This window comes from Parasteatoda tepidariorum, chromosome 6, assembly GCF_982258835.1.
Source record: "Parasteatoda tepidariorum strain Cologne lab strain chromosome 6, Ptep-v5.0, whole genome shotgun sequence".
NCBI lineage: Eukaryota > Metazoa > Arthropoda > Arachnida > Araneae > Theridiidae > Parasteatoda > Parasteatoda tepidariorum.
The window spans coordinates 83,759,697-83,784,799 of record NC_141760.1 but is presented as its reverse complement, the minus strand read 5'-3'; the positions used below and the strand labels follow the sequence as shown (position 1 = coordinate 83,784,799).

Sequence of the window (25,103 nt, the reverse complement as noted above, 5' to 3'; positions counted from 1 at the left end):
AGCGCCCCTAACGGCGTATGACAAGATTTCCGGGCATGGGTTTCTATACAGTTTTAATCCTGATGATGTGCCCTAACTCCCCTAGAAGTTCGTCACAACAGTTATGAATTACACTGTTTTAAATAATATTTTTAAATTTGTACATTTCGACAAAAAATGGACAAAAATGCTGTTTTAAAAATAATTTGTAGTTTGTAGAGAAAAATCGGTTATAGATTTGAATTTAGTGATACAAAAGTATCTAAGATTTGTTGAAAAAATATGCAACAGAAACCAAAAAGTAAAAAGAAAAAAGAAAGAAAGAAAAAAAAAAGAAAAAAAATGTTTCCTAGTGTTTCTTGTTGAATTTTGGATAACATTTGCATCGGAAATATTCCTGATATTATTTAGAATCAATATATTCAATTTTAATTAAATTCAATATTAAGTCATATTCAATTTCAAGTTGTTGTAGTTGTAGCTCCTTTGCGCCGCACTAGAGCTGCGCAATGGGCTATTGGCGACGGTTTGGGAAATATCCCTGAGGATGATCTGAAGACATGTCATTACAATTTTGATTCTCTGCAGAGGGAATGGCACCCCAGCTTCGGTAGCCCGACGACCTGCACGCGAAGTCGAGCACTTTACGGTAGAACAATTTAACGAGGAACAATACAGCACACCCTTAGTCCCTACTCAGACTGATGCACGTGGTCACCCACACACACACTGACCGCAGCCAGTGATGCTTGACTTCGGTGATTTGCTGGGTACCGTGACTTATCGATCAGTCCACTGCGGGACATATTCAATTTCAACGATAAATATCGAATCTTATCATATTAAAGTGCCATATATCGTGATATACTGTAATTTTGTAAAGATATGTCACGTTATCAAAATTCCGATATCACCCATACAAATAACAACAGTAATAATGAAATTTTCAGGAGTTTTCAGCTCCTCCCTTTTAAAGAATAATAAAAAACATCAGAGCAATTTAAGTATCAAGCTTCTTGAAAAATTTATCTCAAATGGTTATATGAAAGGAAAAAATTACAATAAATCCAGTTTTTGTTTTGGTTAAACAATATATATATCCAAATATAAGTCTATTAAAAAGTATTTTTGAACCCAATAATTATTTAAAGCAAAAGACATTGAGTTAGTTTAATGAAAGATCTACTAAATCCCAGACACTGAAAATCCATTTAACGCTTGAACAATTCTTTTAATTTTACTTAACGTTATTCCCTGAAAGTACCCGTCAAATAGTGAGCCGTTTATTTAGTTAGAACGTCGTTTCCCAATTTTTATTATCTTCTTTTTTATCACTGAACTTAGATTTTAAAGAGTCGAAAGAAAAAAATTATCTTAAAAATTCAATTAAAGTAGGAATTTTCGATATAAGTGTAAAAGAAAGAAGATTTATACTGAGAAATGCAATTTCGTATGTTAATCAGTTTTTTAAATCATTTTATAAATACAATTTATTCGTTATTCATTAATTCTTATTTTCGAAAATAAGAATACATTATTAGTGAAGGAATGGTTTATAATTTCTATGAAATAAATTTGTGGTACATTCGAATTTAAAATAAGCTTCAACAGTTTTTTTTACATTTAAATATCTTTTAATAATTTAAAATAAAGCTCAAGAGAGTATTAAATTCAAATTACTTTTAATAATTTAAAGTATGCCTCAAAAGTATATTACATTTTAAATCCTTACAATAATTTGAAATAAGTTTCAACAGTTAAATAAATTAAAATTCTTTTTAATAATTCAAAGTAATCCTCAACAATTGTATTTTCTTTTACTAAGATAGACAATTACATGTACATTTCTGCTGCAGGTAAGCTCTTGAAATTTCAGATAGATAATAGATGTGAATAAATTAATAAATGAACAATAACATTAAAAACTAGTCTATTGCATTAAAAATAATAAATAACATTTTTGTCCAAAGTTGTTTGTAATTTATTGTTAAAGCAATAGTAACTAAAACAGTTGTTACTAAAACATTGTTACAAAATCAATTATTTCTAAAATATCGTTATTAAAACACTTTTTACTAAAAAATTGTTATTGAAATAATTGTTACTAAAGCATTGCTTACTGATGCAATTTTTACTAAAATCAATGTTACTCAAACAATATTTATTAATTTAATATGTGTATTAAGAGGTTGCCCTTTTGATAACTAGAAAATAAATAAAAGAAATAGGTACAATATTTTAAATGGGATCTATAAGTTAAAAACGTGATTCGAAATCATTAAAATAAAGGTTATAAAGTGTCTTTTGTAATGATTTTATTTATATTCTTAAAATGCCGACCAGGTGGTCGAGTGGTTAGCGTGTCTGACTGCGGAGCCATTGGCCTCGGGTTCGAATCCTGCTCAGGGCATGGATGTTTCTTTCTCTCTCTGTGTTCTATGTCCTTTCCTCTTTGTGTGAATGTGACCGGCCCTTTAAACGGGTTGTGGTTGCGTGACGTGGGTGACGTTGCTCCACCGCCGTGGCTTCGCCGTGGCTTCGCCACAGGTGCCCACTGGGTAACGGGAAGAGAGTAGCACTTCTGGCATTCCTGTGGCCAATGGGACAAACCCCAAGTGCCCGCCATTGAAAAAAATATTCTAAAAATTCTTGCAAGAAAATGAAGAAGTAAAAACACACATATTAGAAGTAGTTAATTAATATTTAAGCGTGAGAAAAACTAACCGCTCCACCAGAATCTAAAAAAATCATCAAAGAGGGAGGTGGATCTGAAAAAATTAAAAACTTTTCGATCCCTGAAGAAAAGAGACAGGAGTACACTATCTGGCCATTAATGACCGGACACCCCTCATTTCGGATACATGAGGTGATAGTATCAAGTCAGTAGGGCGTAGGGCTGCCACGCGCCCGAATCACAGGCTTTAACCCTTCTAGGAAGGCTATCCACTAGGTGTTGGTACACGGAGGCAGGTATTGCCCGCCATTCCTCCTGTAACATGGCGAAGAGTTGAGTGGTGGATTTGGGGCGTTGTGGTCTGGCCCTCAACCGGCGCTCCAACTCATCTCAGAGATGCTCAATTGGATTGATATCGGGACTTTGGGATGGCCAGTCAAGCTCTTGCACCCCCATTTCATCAAACCATTCCGTGATGGCATGTGCTTTATGAATGGCAGCGTTATCGTATTGAAACACAAACGGGCCATTACCGAACTGTTGCCACAGGGTGGGAAGTGCCGAATTGTCCAGGATGTCTCTACACCTTTCTGCGTTCAGGGTTCCACGCACTAACTCCAAGGGTCCAAGGCCAAACCATGAGAAACAGGACCGCACCATAATTCCTCCACCGCCGAACTTCACAATGTCCGGTCATTAATGGCTAGATAGTGTATTAGCAGAGCAGCTATCCAACAGATCCACTATTCTGGCAAAAGAGTATGGTCAAAGCTATAACAGTATATGGCGAAATTTATAGTGTTTCTGGCTCTATGGGGTCACCAAAACGCTCGTTAATTTTTACTGAAGCACCAAGGCGGTGATTTTGGTAAGATTTGCAATAAAAAAATGTTCTATAACGTGTGATAAAATTTGGCGAATGTGGTAAAATGTGGTGATTTTGTCATGATACCTAAGAGCTAGGCATAACAATCATTTATGCAATTAAATTTAATTTTCAGCTTTGCATTTTTTACTAATTGTGGTGTAGTAAAAATTACAATTTTGAAAACCAGAACTTCTAATAAATCGTTATCGTGAATGATTTATTTACCGTCTATTTAAATATTTCTAACCGGAATTATGTTTTTTTTCTATTTTTTTATACCAGAAATATCATTACAATACGAAAATTTTGACATTCATTAATCAAACTATTTTTAATAATTTCATATCTCCTTCTTTAGCTGTGATTCGTTGGAATTTGCAACCCATAACGTGCATACTTTTTTACTAAATATTTTTCAATTCTTAAAATATATATTAAAAGTTTTCATTGTAAAATACTTTCAGTAATAAAAGTGCTTTTATTTCTCAGTGACTCTATGACGAAAGAAGTTTTTGTAAAATTATCGCACGATAAGATAAATATATTTCAGGTAAAAAGAACCATAATTCTGGTAAAAATAATCCAAAATATACGGTATTTAAAGCTATCATACGCTAACGATTTCCGTTTATATAGTAACGGCTTACCCGAAATTTTGGTTTTAAAAATCGTTCTAAGAATAAGAACTTAAAAATCCTGGTTTACCATGCAATTGGTCTACATATAAAATTGAAAAGTAAATTTTCCTCCATTCACTAAATTTTAATACATTTTATTATGAAATTTTACCAAAATAATTACCAAAGCACTTTGGTAAAAACTACCTGCTTTTAGGCGTTCTTTTAGAGCCAGAAACACGACAATTTTTACCATATTCAGGTAATTTTGACTACACTTTTTCTCTCAATGTACAACGATTGATATCGAAGACATTTTTCTGAGCAATTTTAATTCAAGTAAAACTTTGAATTTAGAATTCTGCATGCTACAAAAAATATAAATTTCCAAAACATTTTCTGAAGTATTTTCCATGTGAAATAAATATAAATATTCTTTTTCTATTTAGCACCACTAGAAAGTTTAGAAGATACTTTGAAGTTTAAGTGAACTCTTCGGTCTCCAAAGAATATATTCTGAATTCTTCAAACTTGGAATTTGAGCCAACCATCCTTAAAAAAAGGAAGGGATAAAATAGAAATATTCCATAAAATAATCTTCTTTGTGATGTCAAGTGTGCATAATGCTATTCAAAACAACTCGCGAAAGAATATTCTAAAATGAAATATAAAGTTTAGTAAACTAAGCAAATATAGTATATCATCTCTCTTTTCTATTTTATGCTACACTCACATAGGCACTCCAGATCTTAAGATATTTCATTTAAGGAATTGAGATAATTTAAGAGTTGGACATATTTCATTTCGAGTAATTAATTTCAAATAAAATTAAATGAAAATATGGTTTTACCAAATGTATTTGGTATTTCTGTTCAGGAAAATCATATCCTGTTATTCTTCTTGTTTTGTAATTTAAGTAAATCAAAAGTTACTTTAACTTTTTGGGTGTTAGTTTATGCATTGCGTAAGAACACTTTAAAGCATTACAAGTGGAATTAAGCTCTATAGGTGTGTACGGAGAAAAAGATTCTGGTAAAATTACCGTACTGCATGGTAAAGACATTTCTGATAAAAACAATTCTGGTCATTGAAACCAAAATATACAGTATTTAAGACCTTCGTTTGGCATTTTTTCTGTTCATATGATAACAGTTTACCAGAAATTCTGGATTCTACCACAAAAGTTTTCCTTACCACACATTTAGTAAAGGAGACTGAAAAATTAATTTAACCTAGTAAGCGGTTTTTATGCTATTCTCAAAGGTATCATGAAAAAATTACCAACTTTTGTTACAACTACCAAATTTTGTCACATATTATTAAACCCTATTTTTTTGCTATTTTTACCAAAATATTTCCCAAAGCACTTGAAAGTTTTAACCATACTTTTTCTACAGCGTGAATTGCACCATTTTAGCAATAAATATATTCCTGAACATAATTTATTTTATATTTATAAATTATCGTTGCTTATATTTTTACATGAAATATTTAATTTGTTACAACTGTAGCTGTTACTTTAATTATATATATTTTATTTTTTTACAATTCATTTTATTGCGCAGAAGCTATTATAATTAATACGGTAGGATGATTTGCAAAAAACTTAATTTAAATACATTAAAGAATAATATTATTTAAAACTATTTTGCTTAAAAAAATTTTCAAACTGAGTTTTTAGCAAGTTAAAATAATATCCAAAACCTACTGAGTTATTTTAAAACTTTAATTGCTCTTTTTTGGTTAGAAATAGTTCACCGAGTTTTCCAGTTTTTGCAATGTAAATATCTCCTTTTGATAAACCATAATTAGCATATTTCAACACATTGGTGAATATAAAAAGTTGAAAAAAATGTTCCTCTGTTAGTTTGAAGTAAAATATTTGAAGAAATATTGACTTATCTACTTACTTGATTATGTAAAAAGTTATCTGAAAATTTTTTAAAGTACCGCAAGAAAATTGTAAAAAGAAAAGAAAAACATTTGCTGTTGAAAAGTTGAGATCCATCGGGTTTACTTTAACAATTTGTTAATCCAGGAATTTCAAGCAGCATACTAAATACCGTTTCTTGAAGAAGAAAAAAAACGAAAAAAATATAATCAACATGAAAACCAAGAACTAAAAGAACTTTGATCCGAAAAATCGATGAAAAGAATTTCGAATGCATATACGCACTTTATGTATGTTATTTTTGTTTCTCCTCGTACTGTACCAAATTCTAATTGTATTAATTATAGATTTTTTTATACAATCAATTTTAGAGCTTTAATAAAAAAACATTTCCATTTGAAAATACAAAAGGAAATAGTTTACTTTCTTTTGTTAACGATATGTGATTTGTTTTTCTTTTACCTTTTCAACAAATCTATACGAAATACTTAATAAATAAAATATTTCATAAGCTCTTGTCCATAAAATGCCAATTTTGAGAAAAATAATCATTATCTTTGTTCCATATGTTACGTTTTGTTCCACTGCTAATGAATTATAAAGAAAATTTTATCTTATTACATAGCTTTTAACAACTCTTTTGAGCAACAGGAAGGGGTGTTCAAAAATATTAATTGATATATTCCCGCAAAAAATCGATCCGCCACTGAAGCTTGACATAGGTATCTTGAACATGTAGGGTGTAAATTTGCTGCAACTATACTGAGATGTTCAATTGAATCATAATGTTTCCTTTCAACCTGAACGTTGGTGTCCTATTATAGAGTTTAAAAAAATACAAGAACACGGTTAATCACAGTAAAGTAATTAATCACAGTGGTGAAACAATAGATATTGTGCAACAAAAAGAGGTATAAAAATAGCAAATGTATATACACTTTTAGAAAAATCAGTTCAACTTAGAGACATAATATCTTAATAATAAAATTTTAGGCATAAAATTTTAAGCGGTTTTCGTCTCAAGAGAAGAGTGGAGATGTTATTTCCTTCTCTTTTGTTATTAAAGAAAACGATTTTTTTTAAGAATTCAAACGTTTTGAAACTTACCCTACATTTTAATACAAAATATTTTCCAATGCTGTACCGACAATATTTTTTGTTCCTTTTTGATCAAAATAAAAATTCGTATAAAACAAACATTTAGAAATTGAGAGTTGGATCGCTTCATTTAAAGTAGAACAATCAAACCACATTCAGAAAGAATGTTCCATAAGTGTGAAAATCGCGAATTTTATTTTATTATTCTTTCAGATTTTAACTTAGTTTTGAGTTCAATTTTCTGAAAGAAATATTTAAAGTATCAATAAAAGAATTAGTATTAAACAAAGAATAATAAAGCCATGTGAAAATTTCGGATTATATCAATCGAAAGTTCAACAGTTAAACAATTAATAATCGTCAACCGTAAGGGATAAACTTCTCGAAAAACGTTAGGAATGATCTCATATCTTGGCTATCAACGATCATAGATCTTTGTATGCCAAGTCTCATAATGTAATATTTGAACGAGTTTCAAAACATTTAACAGTGTAGGATAAAAAAAGGTTGAACTAGGTACACTACTAGAAAAAAATATCTGTGATATACATATATTTCTTAGATTAGGGTCCTATTGCATTTACTCTTAACTTAGAAGGATTTTTTGGTAAGCCTTAATCAAACATTAACAATAAGTAATGTTTGACTGATTAATTCAATATATTGTCGAAAATAAGTCTTATTGTAATAATATTCCAGACATATTTAATTCATTTTTACTTAATTAATTCTAGCTACAGACATTTTAAATTTAATCTATAAATAAGATATTTTCTTTTAAATCTATTTGTAATTTCTCCAATTGTGTAAGCATCAACCGTTTTAATCCAAGTTTTCCAATCCTGGCTATTAGGTCACTATAGCAACAAAGATATTTCTAAATTTATTTTACATTGTTTTTAAACTACGGCGAGATTTACTAATGAAATCAATTAAGGACATAACTATTTCATTTAAGATGTGAAGTCTTCTAAAATAATCATGCCCTAAATACGATTTTTTTTTCTTTCTGGAAAAAAGTTCTGAAATCGACCTAGATTCTTCGAGCACTGATTTGAGCTTACTATAGGGAGAGAGGACAAATTGAGTCTAACAGAAAGAAAAAAAAATGATGAAATTGGTTGAAAGGTAGGAAAAACTTGTCTGCGGGTTGGTTTCGATGATTGCCTTAGATGGGGGAGTGTTGAGTCGGTTGATTGCTTTCACTTATCGTCTGCGAGAAAAAACATCTGCTGTTCGATCCTAAACATTTCTTTTATCATGATTGTTTTCTTCCATTTACCCACTACGCTCAATGCTATTTTATGTGGTAAACAATACGCGGTTTTTAATATACCGTTAACTTCACATGTAATAATAAGAATTTGATTGATACGGTAGTTTAATTAGTGGAATAGTTGAGATTATACTTACGCTAAAAAATGAATTTAATAAAGGGATTTTATTTGATCATAGTTCTTAATTTCTCGTAGTTTTTTTTAAGTATTAATTAGGTCTCTATTTAAATTTATTTCTTACCTTAAAATAGACAGGTACAAAAATAGATGAATTATAAACATAATAGATTTGATAATAAAATACTTAAACAATTTAATTAATTATAGATTAATATAATAATGAAGGATAAAGAAAAAAAAAACGAGCATTTGAAGTTTTTTCTCGCATTTAAAGAAATGTTTTGACAATCAAATTTACATTAAGAAAAAGAAAGAGTTTTTACGAGAAAACAGCTTTAGCTTTGCTTGGGAATTCTCAACTTTTATTAAAATTTTCATGTTTAGAGATATAACTGTTCAGTAGAAGTATCATAAATTCTGTAAAACAATTCCGATTAGAAGGAGTCATTTGAGTTATTTTTCCAGGAAACTACATTTCCATGTATATTTTAAATTTTGTAAAAATTAACTATTTATCAATTTTTTTACTAAGAACTTTGTAATGACTGATTGATTTTGATTAAAAGGATTTATTTCAGTTACTTTTACGAAAAACTACATATCCAGGCTTATTTTAAGCTCTTGAAAAATTATATTTTTTCTCAATTTATTTTCTAAAAACTTCATAAGTTTCCTTCAAATTTAAGTTTTAAAATAACCCTAGGGGCTGATAGTCAATGTTTAACACCAAGAATGAAAAAATAACAATCACTCGACACTTGGTAAAGGTATCATAACTACATTTTTGCGATTGAAATCGCAATCACAATTTCAACCAGTTTCCTACTTGATAGAGAACTTAAATCTCTACTGGATATTTAAACTTGGATGATGCAATTTTTAGTTATTACTTGACCGCTAAAAGCTAAATTCTCTGTGGTTGCGAATATAGACAGCAACAGTTATTCGTATTCATTCATCTATCAGTCCAAAACGCTTTATGCTGTGATTAAGCATGTAAATAAGTATTTCATATAACATAGAAATTAAGTTATGATAGTAAATATATTTTTCTTTTTGTACCTAAATTTAAACGTTAATTATCAGAAGTAAATATTAAATTTATTAAATTATACTCGAAGCGAAAATTTTTAATAAAATTATTAAATTAAATAAAATTATAATGAGAAATAAATAGAATTAAATAAAATTCTAATTTACTTTAGGTGATGATAAAAAAATGTACGTAATTTGCCAACGTTTTTGAAAGGGAAAGGAACAACCAAGAGTTTTAAAAATTACAATGAAGAACTTCCCAAAATTCACTTAAAAATGATAATCAAAAACAATAAATTTATCGTCCAAATTGTAGCTTTTAGTACAACTGCAGTGCATTGCATCCATTTGATCAGTAAAAGTCACTATTTTGACGCACTGCCCCCAAATTTGCTTTTGTACATATTTCTTTTTGTGCCTAAATTTAAACGTTAATTATCAGAAGTGAATATTAAATTTATTAAATTATAATCGAAACGAAAATTTTTAATAAAATTATTAAATTAAATAAAATTAAAATGAGAAATAAATAGAATTAAATAAAATTCTAATTAACTTTAGGTGATAATTAAAAAAATGTACGTAATTTGCCAACGTTCTTGAAAGGGAAAGGAACAACCAAGAGTTTTAAAAATTAAAATGAAGAACTTCCCAAAATTCACTTAAAAATAATAATCAAAAACAATAAATTTATCGTCCAAATTGTAGCTTTTAGTACAACTGCAGTGCATTGTATCCATTTGATCAGTAAAAGTCACTATTTTGACGCACTGCCGCCAAATTTGCTGCTTTTTACCCCCACTAACATTAGAGAGTTAACTCTTTTTATATTTATATATTTCTCTGTGGTTGTAACTATAAGCAGCAACAATTATATGTATATATTGTTCAGTTAGTTTAAAATATTTAATATGAATGGCAAGCATATATAAACATGCATTATGTTCAATATAGATATAAATTTTCTTACGATCAGGATTATGTTTCTTCGTGTTCTTAAATTTAAAAATAAAGTAATTAAATCAAATGATTGAATTATTAAAAAGTAATTAAATTATTAAACATATTAGTGAAAATAAAAAAAATATTTAAAAGAAATTTATATTTACATTAACACAATTAATTTTGGTGCTTTGAGAAATGTGCTTAAAAAAATCATTATATCTTTAAAAATCTATATCTTTTAAAAAATCAATTAAATCATATAGAATTAAAATAAAAAAAATTCATATAAAAATAAAGTAAAATAATTCATATAGAAAAATACAAAATAAATGAATTAATATACAATTAAATTAAAAGAATTCATACATAAGGAAACTAGAAGAATTAATAAAGAATTAAAATTAAATAATTGATATGAAATTATTTCATGAATTAATCAAATGATTGTAATAAGTTACGTAATTCAATTAATTATAAACTCATTTAAAGCGTTAAGTTTATTGATTAACTGGTAGTTACGTTTATTACCGCAGAGGTGCGCTGAATAAGTTAAATGGCAGGAAACATTGCCATTTTTCCAAGTTTTGTGAAAAAACTTGGTAAATTTTCTATATGTTCTAGTATTAAAGTGAAAACTCTTTAATTCTTCTCAGGAATATTGTCTTAGTATTTTCTTGTGTACTCTCATATGATAAGAAAATATTTTGAATTAAGAAAAAGAGAAGAACTTTCTTTCATTTTTACATTAATTCTTCTCAGGAATATTGTCTTAATATTTTCTTGTGTACTCTCATATGATAAGAAAATATTTTAAATTAAGAAAAAGAGAAGAACTTTCTTTCATTTTTACATGTATTTAAAAATTATTTCATGAATTCTCAAATCATTAAGTGCATAAAATGTCAGCAAGAAATTAAGTTTCTTTCTAATTTAATATCATTTAATTTCGAAATATTAATTATTAATATCATTGAAGCGTAAATTAAATAGAAATAAAATTTTTTTTAAGTTAAAGTAAAATTAAACTAACATCCACTTTAGAACTTTTAAGTTTTATACTTTTGTTTTTGTTTTTAAAACGCCGGATGACTTTAACATGAAAAAATAAGAATTACAGATTTATCATCTTATTTTAATGTCATCATGAACCTTTATTAATTTGTAATGTAATAGTGAATTACAATACAGTTCATTGTGTTCATGCTCTAAAATGCTTAAAGTTTTATTTAAAAGTTAAAGTTTACTTGAAAATGATTTTTTTAAGAAAAAAGAACCTAGAGCTCACTTCAACCAACACTGCAAGAAATTAAAGTTGTAGTAAACTTTTGATTTCTTTTTAGAATTCTTCTTTTTTTCTTCAGATCTCAAGGGGATAACAAAACATGGAACTCAATTTCCTCAACCTAAGTCCACTAATAGTAGTTGCTTTTACTCTTTTAAAGAAATGGTTTCTTTCATTCAACAGAAGACAGAGAAGTAAATAAAAGTAAATATCCGTGTCTTTGTCTTTCCACGCTTGTCTTTTACGAAAAGGAATAAAAGAAGATTTAATTTTTTTGTGCCTTCTTCAAACAATAACTGAGCAATAAAGTACGGCTATGAATTCCAAGACTTTTTGACATTTATAAATATTTTGTTTGGTTTAGGGGGAATGACGATCTATATTTAGTGTTTTATAAAAGTAAATAAATTTAACCTTAACTTGTAGTTCAACGGAAATTCCAATATTTTTCAATCAATGTTGAGAGGTTAAAATAGAAACATGAATGAAGTTTCATCCAAGAATTGGATTTCCATGTATCCCTAAGATTCAAAGTGAAACTATTAAAATTTTTGCATTACATTCCTTAGCCATGCTAATTTATTTGTGCAAATTTCATTATAAATGCAGAAATAAAGCACAAAAGTGAATTTTTCCTTACTAAATATGCAGTTTTCGTTGTTATGAACATCAAAATATAGAGGCTAGCCTTAATCTCGAATAATCTTAATCACTTAGATAGGTGAAAATAATCTTAATCACTTAGATAGGTGAAAAATTTAAAAATTTGAAGGAAATGGTAGACTATATTCAGTGTTGAATAAAAATAAATGATTCTACATTCTTATAATTTTAACGAAAATTCCAATATATTTTCAATAAATGATGAGACCTTAAAATAGATGCTTGAATAAATCTTGATCTAAGGATTGGATATAAGAGATGTAAATTGAAATGATCAGAATGTTGACCAAGACATACCTTAGGAATGTCATAAATCAGTACAAAGCTATATTGAGTTAGGTAGTCATACACAAAAAGGAACTTTTTATTAACAGCTTAATAAACATATCATTTTGTTGCTTTAACATTTTTGAGCTTCAAAATATCGAAGTTTTCAGCAATCAACGTAATGATATAATTTGCTCTGCGTCTTAATAGTCTTATTAAAAGAAAATTCAAAAGATATATACTCTAAATGTTTATTTTGATTTTTGAATGTTCACATATACTGCTGAAACTGTTGCAACGAACCGAAAAAGTTTTTCACTCGTAAATAAAACTATGAAACTCTTTTATGCAAAAGAAAACAGTCTATGCAACAAAAAGTTTTATAATTATTTTTTACTTTATATTATTAATTTATTAATGGTCGAAAGATTTTTAAATCAAAGTCATGCAAGATTTTACATAAATTTCTACTTTATAATTTTAAATTACAGACTCATGCGTGGAGGAGTTTATTTAATAACGTAATGAATTCGATTAAAATCGATCAAGTTGTTTGAAATCTTAAATTTAAAAATGGCATATTTTAAATAAGATTTCTGTAACTCAGATTCCAAATATCATTAATTAATATTTATGTAATATAAATGATTATAAAAAATTAGTTTTTGGTAGTATCTGTCCATACACAAGATCTTTATTTAAAAATGCTTTGATTTTTTTAAGTTTATCTTTAACCTTCTGAATGTTTGGCTTTCCTTTATAAAAAATTAACAGTTTTTCAATTTTATTGAACTGGAAAATAGAGCGTAACAGAAAAATTTACCCAGTATACCCAGTTTACCAGTATAGTTTTACCCAAGTCCACTTTAAGATAACAAGAAATTAGCAAAAGATCAAAATACTTTAAAGAGGCTCGAATTTTTGAAACCTCCTCTTTCGGGATCCAATTTCCCAGATTTAGCCGCTTTCCATTTATGAAGTTAAAACATCTGAATTCATTGGAAAAAGATAGGTTTGTTCCGAAACTGTAAAAAAAACAGCATTTGGCTTCGTAACTGTAAATATAGACTACTCTATTGTAAAGAATTAGAATATTTAAAACTTACATCCTGAACCATAAAGAATTACATTTAGTGCTTAAAAATCCAATCCTTTACCCAAAAGTTATAGAAGTGTTTTATTTTTTCGCTAAAGGTATGTCATTGGAAAATTAGACATTTGTCTATTATTTGGCGATTTTTTTTTACACATTTGGCAGATTTTTAATTTCGAATACTAATAAAACTTCTTTTATACTACGTGGGTTGGTGTATCTATAATTTCTTTATCTCTTCCTACATTATACTAAGAGAAATAATACACAACATTATTTACTGAAAGACTATAAATATTTTTATCTTTATTTGTATAAGAATATCGCAGGTCAAAAGAAAACGATAAAAAAATGTCTCTCTTATACCTTAAGGTTGTGGGTTGAGTTCCCCAAAAAAATCTTAAGAAGTGGCAAGGGAATGTTTTGATTGACAGAGCGGCGAGATTCCAGTAAGGGAGAAATGTGCTTATCACACGCAAACACCAGATTCTAAGTAAATAGTCTCTTTTCCCTTGGAACATGCGATGGGGAATATAGTCGATTAAGGACATCCACCATATTCTATGTATTCCTTGATACTGAATTATATTTTCCAATCTCTTTCGATGCACGTTTCATTTGTAGTAATGCTCAGAATATATTATACGAGAATAACTGTTTTTCTGGTTTGAGACTTTTAAACTACGTCTATGAAATAGAAATGCCTCTATAGCAATATGTATACATAATGTATATAAATGTATCATAATGTGAGAACAATATTATTTCTATTACATGACTTTTAAACTTGTAAGACAAAAAGGCCTCTATAGCAAAGTTTCATGCATACATTATAAGTCATGTGCTTGCAAATAATCAGGAAGCAATTGTATTTCTGTTTAATTACTTTTAAACTAATTCTAGTAAAATAGAAATGCACCCAAAGTTTTGCAGGCAAAGTTTTAAAGGTATGCATTAAGTATGTTAATGATGGAGGAACAATTAGAGTTTTGTTTTACAAATTTTGAACTGTTTCTACTCAAATAGAAAGTCGTCTATGGCAAAACTTTAAGCGCATGCTTTAAGTATGTTAATGATGGGGAACAATTAGATTTTTGTTTTACAACTTTTGAACTTTTTCTAGTCAAATGGAAAGTCTTTTATTGCAAGGTTTTGAATTACATTAAGTGTATTAATGATAGGGGAACAATTAGATTTTTGTTTTGCAACTTTTGAACAGTTTAGTCGTCTATGGCAAGGTACTAAATGGATACGCTATGTATGTTAATAATAAGGGAGCAATTTGATTTTTATTTTACAACTTTTGAACTGTTACTGGTGGGACAGAAAGTCCCCTTTGCCAAAGCTATAGAAAACAGAATGTAAGTAAATAATGCAGGAAGAATTGAATTTCTGTTTCAAATTTTTAAGCTGATTCTGGTGATATTTAAATGTCTCTAAGTCAGTTTCCTGCTAATATTAGAAGTAAGAAAATAATATCGCTCTAATAATTAATCCATCTTCATATAAAAGAAAAGGTTCTGCTGATTTGTTTTAATGAATTTTGGGAATATATTTTGCTTTTTACTTTTACATTAGCGTTTAGTTCAGATTAGGATTGTTGAATAAAGTAGTATCCCATATCTTTCATCTAATCTATGCTTTTCTGAAATAAGTATTGAAGAGCCTGTGCAAGTGCTGACTCTGAGAGCCTGATTTGTATTTATCTTGAAATGGCATAGTCAAACAATTTCGAGCCATTATTCACTTGCTGGCTAGAGACGCACGACAATTCCAGATATCAGATGCAATGCAATTTTCAAACCTTAAACTGTGCCTTCTCACCTTAAGTATTTGATGCAAAATGTTTAAAAAAAAAACATGTATAGAACGATTGAAGCACATCCTTTCACTGAAGTAGAGGAATTTTCGCCATTTTCTTAAAACTTTCAAACATCAAAAATTAGGATAAAATCAACAACTTACATTACATATTCATATAAATTTTTACACAAGATGAGGCAAAAATTTAAATTTAAATTTATAAATGTTTTTTGGGAAGTAATTTCAGATTCATTTTACTGTAACATTTTAAGCAACTGCTTACAATAAAGGAAGAAAAAAAGAATTGAATAAATAAAACTAGTTTTAAGGTATCCTTTTTTTAAACCGAGTTCTGATATTTACCACCAGAGATTTATTTTCAATAATGGCGTTAAAAGCAATTTCGTGTTTGTCATAAGTGACAGTCATATTTAAAAGACGTCGTGCATCAAATTAGGGGGGAGTTTACTCTAAGAATAAGAAATACCTTAATGGAATATAAAAGCATTTTAAATAATGAAAGAAAAATATGACGTCTAAAAATAAGAAAAAAATTATTTGAATTTCAATATAGTTAATACACTTAGGAAAAGTCAAATGTATTTAATTTAAGAGAAGGATAACGAGAGGGAAACTTTATATAAATTTTTCATTTTATAAAAAAATTAAAGAAGTCCACGTTTTATTCATAATGGGAATTCATAAGTTTTAAGACTACAATTATGCATGTTATATTTTAATATTATATTATATTATTAAATAAATATTATACATTTAATATTTCTTTAGTTAACTAAACTATGACTATAAAGAGTTAACTATGTTTATCATAGATAAATGTAAGACACCATAATTTTTTTCAATGCTGAAATATCTAGATAGTATATAGATAACTAATTAATTCAAATGTTATAATTTTTACAAGTCACTTGCATGCTCAAAGTTTTGTTGAAAAGCAAGGGATGCAATAAAATGTGTTATTTTGATTTAATGAAGAAAATATTGAATTATTTATGACATAAAATATTTAGTGAAGCTCCTTAGAGCTTTTTTGAAAGTTAATTTTTAGAGGAAAATGTAGGAAAAAAAATCAGATTACTATTATTGTAGAGTTATAAATGCTTTCTTGTTTTTTTGGAGTCATAAGACTCTCTAATTATTTGTAGTACTGTGAAGAGACAGTTTTATGCGAAAATCATCAGTATATTCCGATAAAAAGCCACAGAGTATTGTGACAAAAAGCTATTTATTTTAATATATTAAAAGTAATTCTGATTGTTAACGTAGTACGTTCAAAATGGGCACTTTTAAATGTACTGGTTTGTGTTTTGACTACTTTGAATGTTTAAAGAAACTAATGCTTTGGTCATGAATAACAGGTTTAAACTAAACTGTGCAAGTAATGTTTAAAGGGAAAATACATAAAAAAATGTTTATACCTATAACTATGTTTTCTTTTTTCAATGTGTTTTTACGTAAGAACATGTGGTGTTAAATTTTAAATTATGCAAAATGATGTCTCTTTATGTTCTATATTCATTTGCATACATTACACGGAGAAAGAAATTATGTAATAGTATTTCTGGTATTAAAAAAATATTCTGGTTAATAAAACCAAAATATTCGTTATTTAAACAATTCATTGGGAATTTTTTTCGATCATATGGAAACAGTTTATCTGGAATTCTGGCATTTAAAATTATACTTCTTATTACTTACCACGCATTTAGTTATATAAAAAAAAAGCTTGATTAGTACATTTCAGTGGAATAAATAGTTTTAATGCCCTTTTTCTAATAAGTCGTGATAAGAATACTAAATTTCACCACATTTATTTAATTTTATCACCTATCATGAAACCATATAGTTAATCTTAACAAAGGTCATTATCAAAACGATTCGAAGAGAATTACAGAGCTATATGGTGATCCTATTAAGTCAGAAACATGGTACACATTCTAGTGGTTTTGACCATACTTTTTTTTCATTATACGCTTATTTGCAAGAAAAAATAGTCTATACGTTTCTGATAAAAACTGAAAACAAGGGGATTGAGAGAAAATTTTTAACCATTTTAAACAAAATATTCAGCATGCATGATATCTAAACAAGCATCAAGCAATATTTAAGATATTAAGTTAAGATTTTGAATTCAATATTTTTTGAACTATAAATAAAATATTTAATTAAAATTTTTGGTTTATTGAATTTTTTAAGTAAAAGGAAGCATACTGTTGGTTTAACACAAGCACCAGTTACAAGATTTTTCACATTGTCACTTGGGATACATATGCGTAAGATAGATTTAAACATGTAACATATATATCAATCAGGAAAATATCCTTTTCTTTTAAAATATAAATATTGAGTTTGTTTTTAAAAAACACAATATTTTACACTTATTGTTGACATCCGCTGCTATAAAAGATTGAATGTGAAATATGGACTGTGTATTATAGCTACGAAATAAATAAATCTCCGCAAATTTTAAATCTCATCCTATAACTCATGTTACATTTTTATAACCACTGTAAATTTTAAAAATATTGTTAGTAGAATTTGAAAAGGATTTTAGTATTTATGTATTCTGAAACATACATATAAACTTATCTACGGGATACTATTTTATAAACGAAGATAAATTACATGATCATAGACTCATTGCAAATTCTGTTCGCATTCTTTCAGATTCGTGGTAGTATTTCTGTTTAAACTTTCGTTTTTCTTTGTTCTATTTCATTCAAATAATAAATTGTTTTCAATTTTTTAGTTGTTTTAGTTTATAAATGGTGATAAGTATTGAACCTTATGAGGAAAAAGACATTGATAATTTTTGAACTGTCTTAAAACATTAAATTCAGAGCATGTTGGAGTTGTTTTATTTGTTTATTTATTTTTCTCATACCAATGTTAATTGATATTGTTCCTTTTCCGTTGAAAATGTCAAGACAGCAACTAGATACTTGCAAATGGAGCAGAAGAATACCTGATTAGGGCCAACCATGTTATTTAAAAATCACATGGTTGCGCCTAATCACGTAGTTCAGCTTGACTGATTAACGTTACAGAATTAGGCTTGATTTGTTATCACGCTGAATTAAGTTTCGGGTCAGATTCAGTTGGTAACCTGTAAGCGACGTCACGCGTGAGAGTCGACTCTTATTGGCTTATCGATCCTGGTTAAGCGAATGCCACGGTTAATCCATGATCAAGTCGCTTGCAGGTATCCTATTCAGACCATACGTATATCATCCAGGTCTGCTATCGTCAGGGACTACTTGGCCACTTTATTCATTTAATTTCAAACTTTGTAACTAATTTTTGAGGAAGAAGATTACAGACAAAATTTGAGTAAACGAACTGAAAATTACAATTGATCTTAAGACCCCGCTTCTCAGGGAATAAAAGTGTGGTCAAAACTATTAGAATATGATAAAGTTTACTGTGTTTCTGGCTATATTGAAGCATCGAAAATCTCAGTAGGTATTATCGAAGCACTTTGGAAATGATTTTCGTAAAGGTAACTATGAAATATATGGTTTGATAATAGGTGATAAAATTTGGTATTGGTGGTAATTTCAACATGGTACTTTAGAGCTAACCGTAAAAACCATTTATTCGGTGAAATTTACTATTCAATTTTGTATTTTTTACTGAGATAAGGACTAATAAGAACTGTAATTTGACTCATATGAGCGAAAAAAATTACCGAATGAATGGTTTAAATATACCTTATTTTCAGTTATTATTAACCAGTATTATGTTGTTTTTTAATCAGAAATGTCATTACCATTCAGTACGGTGACTTTATCAGATTTTTTTCTATAAAGTTAGTCTATAAAGTAGCATGTAAGAGTTATGTTTAATAACAAAACTAATAGTTTTTTTGAATTATTCTGTTGAAATACAACTTCAACTGAAATTATATCAAGATTCCTTACTTTTTTTATTGAATAACATAGTACAATTTCATGCATTTTCCTGTATTATTCAAATTTAGTTTACAATAAAGCAATTTCCCCCAACAGAAAATGCATTCCTTGTCTTTGGAAATTTTTGTTCTTTTTTTAATTTACCATTTCATTAACTCCTTCATTTCATTTCTTTTCTGAAAAAGTGAAAAGGGACATGATGATATGCTGGTAAACCTTATTATTTTACTGCAATTCATATCTTTCGCGTCTTTAAAAATAACATTATTTTTTTATCTAATCATTGTAACGTAAGGATGATCGTTAATTAGTTCTGTTCATGTTTTGTTATTTTTATTTTCGTTCAAATGAACGTAAAACGGAAATGGTATTTTTAGATCTGAAAATGATTTCCCAAATGCTTTAATTAATTGAAATAGTTCCATTTCAGTTAATTTCTTTCGATTGTAATGCAAATTACTAATTACTTTTCTTGGATGTTTTGCATGGTAATAAAGAATTAAAATTGCAGTTGCTGCTTCAATTAAATATAAAAAGAAATTTACAAAACTCATTATTTATTTTATGAAACTTTATAGAGAAGTAATAGAATTATTTGAAATACATTCCCTGAAGATGTATCCATCTTTTATTTTTCATTTCATTGATTTAATTACTGTAATAATTTTGCTTATAACAATTTTTATAATGCTTGCAAATAAAATATAAATCATAAACATATGGTTATAGATTAATATTTATACTTCGATTATTGTTCTCAATGAACGAATTCACTTAGTTCATTTAGTGAATATTTAATAAAGGTCAGCCAGCTAATCATATTAAAAATTTTATAGATAAGTCAAATAATGACTCGTTTATTACTTTTGTGAATAGTTGCGAATAGCGAATTGATAATAAAATCACGTTTATGCTCAGATATTACTCATCCTAAATCGACAAAGCTCTTTTACTAGTGGTAATTGAGTAACATTTAGCCTTAGATCACTACTCTTTTGAAGATTACGAATTACTATCCTTTCACTCCTCAATGAATAGTTATAATTGGTTAAATGATTACAGAGTGAACATTTATCCTTAGAACACTATTCTTCTGGAGATAACAAATTACTGCCCTTTCACTCCTTAATGAATAGTTATAATTGGTTAAATGAATACAGAGTGAATATTTATAATTAGAACACTATTCTTTTGGAGATCACAAATTACTATCCTTTCACTCCTTAATGAATAGTTATAATTGGTTAAATGATTACAGAGTGAACATTTATTTTTAGAACACTATATTTCTGGAGATCACAAATTACTATCCCTTCACTCCTTAATGAATAGTTATGAATGAGGAATTGGTTACAGAGTGAACCTTAATCCTTAGATAACTACTCTTCTGGAGATCACAAATTACTGCCCTTTCACTCCTTAATGAATAGTTATGAATGAGGAATTGGTTACAGAGTGAACCTTACTCCTTATATCACTACTCTCCTGGAGATCACAAATTACTGCCCTTTCACTCCTTAATGAATAGTCATGAATGAGGAATTGGTTACAGAGTGAACCTTAATCCTTAGATAACTACTCGTCTGGAGATCGAAAAATTACTGCCCTTTCACTCCTTAATGAATAGTTATGAATGAGGAATTGGTTACAGAGTAAACCTTAATCCTTAGATAACTACTCTTCTGGATATCACAAATTACTGCCCTTTCACTCCTTAATGAATAGTTATGAATGAAGAATTGGTTACAGAGTGAACCTTAATCCTTAGATCACTATTCTTCTGGAGATCACAAATACTGCCCTTTCACTCCTTAATGAATAGTTATGAATGAGGAATTGGTTACAGAGTGAACCTTAATCCTTAGATAACTACTCTTCTGGAGATCACAAATTACTGCCCTTTCACTCCTTAATGAATAGTTATGAATGAGGAATTGGTTACAGAGTGAACCTTAATCCTTAGATAACTACTCTTCTGGAGATCACAAATTACTGCCCTTTCACTCCTTAATGAATAGTTATGAATGAGGAATTGGTTACAGAGTGAACCTTAATCCTTAGATCACTATTCTTCTGGAGATCACAAATTACTGCCCTTTCACTCCTTAATGAATAGTTATGAATGAGGAATTGGTTACAGAGTGAACCTTAATCCTTAGATAACTACTCTTCTGGAGATCACAAATTACTGCCCTTTCACTCCTTAATGAATAGTTATGAATGAGGAATTGGTTACAGAGTGAACCTTAATCCTTAGATAACTACTCTTCTGGAGATCACAAATTACTGCCCTTTCACTCCTTAATGAATAGTTATGAATGAGGAATTGGTTACAGAGTGAACTTTAATCCTTAGATCACTACTCTTCTGGAGATCACAAATTACTGCCCTTTCACTCCTTAATGAATAGTTATGAATGAGGAAATGGTTACAGAGTGAACCTTAATCCTTAGATAACTACTCTTCTGGAGATCACAAATTACTACCCTTTCACTCCTTAATGAATAGTTATGAATGAGGAATTGGTTACAGAGTGAACCTTAATACTTAGATAACTACTCTTCTGGAGATCACAAATTACTGCCCTTTCACTCCTTAATGAATAGTTATGAATGAGGAATTGGTTACAGAGTGAACTTTAATCCTTAGATCACTACTCTTCTGGAGATCACAAATTACTGCCCTTTCACTCCTTAATGAATAGTTATGAATGAGGAATTGGTTACAGAATGAACCTTAATCCTTAGATAACTACTCTTCTGGAGATCACAAATTACTACCCTTTCACTCCTTAATGAATAGTTATGAATGAGGAATTGGTTACAGAGTGAACCTTAATCCTTAGATCACTACTCTCCTGGAGATAAAAAATTACTGCCCTTTCACTCCTTAATGAATAGTTATGAATGAGGAATTGGTTACAGAGTTAACCTTAATCCTTAGATAACTACTCTTCTGGAGATCGCAAATTACTGCCCTTTCACTCCTTAATGAATAGTTATGAATGAGGAATTGGTTACAGAGTGAACCTTAATCCTTAGATCACTACTCTTCTGGAGATCACAAATTACTGCCCTTTCACTCCTTAATGAATAGTTATGAATGAGGAATTGGTTACAGAGTGAACCTTAATCCTTAGATCACTACTCTTCTGGAGATCACAAATTACTTCCCTTTCACTCCTTAATGAATAGTTATGAATGAGGAATTGATTACAGAGTGAACCTTAATCCTTAGATCACTACTCTTCTGGAGATCACAAATTACTGCCCTTTCACTCCTTAATGAATAGTTATGAATGAGGAATTGGTTACAGAGTGAACCTTAATCCTTAGATAACTACTCTTCTGGAGATCACAAATTACTGCCCTTTCACTCCTTAATGAATAGTTATGAATGGTTAATTAATTATAGTTCCATGTTTATTATTAGATATTAGTTATCTTGAAGTGGAGAATATTTTTTTAAAGTTCTTCCCTAAAAAACTCAATACTGAACAATTTATTTAATCCTCTTTCATTGTATATTTGAAGTTTCTTTAAAGAGTTTAGTTCAGAAGCCAGATAATTATATTTTATAATCTAGAAAAAAATTATATGATAATAATGCATAACAGTTTGTTGTAGACCTGTTAGCGTGACATGAAACATTTGCAGTTTTTATGCACAAATTTGCCTTTATTTCCAAGGAAAAGTCTTACTTTTGATTTATAATGTTATTTATGCTGCTTACCAAAAGTAAAATCTAAATTTTAACTAAAAATGTTTTTAAAAAAAGAAAGTGTGATGAACTCAGTCAAATACAAAGCTAAGCTTTAGTGAAGCATTATACATTTAAGTGTTTTCAGAATTTTGATAAATACTGTTGTTTTTGGGTTTTTGTGTAATTTACTGAGAAAGCATTTCGTGAAAAAGTTTTTTTTGCTAAGCTCACATAATAACAATAGTAAACTTTAAAATATCAAAAAAGGTAAAGACATTATTCTATAACTAACTTAAATTCCTGACTACGCCATTTTATTGCTTTACCAAATTTGATGACAACATATCTACAAAATTACTAAAAATTATTAAGTTATTTCTCCTTAAGTAATAGAGAAACGCCTTGATTTCTCCCATTCTTTGAAATACGTTAGATGTACTGTGGATTTATTATTTTTATCATGCTTTCAAAAAGAATGTTTATAATTTTTCTTTAAAAATCAATACTGAGCATTACATTTTGTTCGATTTTATTGTATATTTAAAATTTTTAAAAAAATATTAATTCAAAACACAGGAGATCATATTTTTGATTTAGAAGAAAAAAAGATTTAATATTATTGTTTTACAAATACTTGTAGAGCTGTTTGAGTGAAATAATAAATTTGCAGTTTTTATGCTCAAATTTATATTTATTTAAAAAAAATCAAAATCTCTTAAGTTTACTTTAGGTTTATAATGTTGCGAACCCTACTTTCCAAAAATAAAGTTAAATTTTTAATTAAGGTTTAAAAAAAAAAACTATGCAGAACCCAATCAGACAACTTTAGTGAATTTTGCTGCTGACGATTTCTTACGTTTTTCTTCTGTGACATGAATTCAGTTAACAGAATCAGACTTCTAATCAAACATTTGTCATTAATATTTATTCTTGTGTATTTTTTCGGGGTTATGATTTTAATGAAACTAAATAGTTATTCATAATTTTAGCGAAAATAAAGTAGCGAGCAATAAGTATGATCAGAAATCGATCAACTGCCAAAACCATAAATGAAATTATTATTGATTTCCAGGATCACTCTCTGTAACTTCAGAAAGTTTACAAATTATAATAAATCTTGCACCAGTCCCACTGATACCCCAATTAGGTGAGTTCGTTAATTATCACCCACACTTAATTATGAAATGATAAGAGGAGTGTCAAAAGTGGAATAAATCTTGAGAGACGTAGTTTCTGTTTGTGAAAGTTATTAGTATCACATTTAGAGATCCGCCATAAAAAGTGTTTGCGTGGTAGCTTATGTACACAAATTCGTAATAAATTACTTGACTAGTAAAGCGTTTTCTTCTAATGTGTATTTAAGTATTTTAGGGAAGTCAATACCCACATAACTTTGAAAACATCGACTTATAAGACATTCGCATAATAGAAAACTTTAGTTTCTTTGCTCCAGCTCTTATTTTTTTTTGTTAGTTTTTTAAGAATTAAAATCTATTTATGCTCAAACATTGTTTCTGTTTCCGAATTCAAAAATCGAAGGGAAAAGGATGGAGGAGAAAATACAAAATATGCTACTAATCATAATTACTTAATTTTCTCAAATAAATCACAATGTTTATTATTAATTATACTCCACAGGTACGATGTAAAAAATTCTTGTTCTAATCAGCTATTTCTTACCGTAAAATTCATTTTTACATGAACATGCTAGGGAACAAAAAATCTAATATACCATAATTTCTGATTTAATAATTGCCTTAAAATCACTAACTCACTCTAATTAAATAAATATTACTGTTAAAATTACTGCTTAATATTTTACTGAAAGAATGAATTTTACGGTAAAGTACATTTTAT

The 25,103-nt window shown here is 28.4% G+C and overlaps 1 long non-coding RNA gene across 1 annotated transcript in view; it reads right to left on the bottom strand.

The window, feature by feature from the left end:
- Nucleotides 1–1,913: 1,913 nt before the first annotated feature.
- LOC122269321 (uncharacterized) overlaps nt 1,914–25,103 on the bottom strand; it is a 44,074-nt gene continuing 20,884 nt past the window's right edge. Inside the window, exon 4 of the long non-coding RNA XR_011636367.2 lies at nt 1,914–4,690. This is a non-coding gene — a long non-coding RNA (uncharacterized LOC122269321). The remainder of the gene's footprint in view (nt 4,691–25,103) is intronic.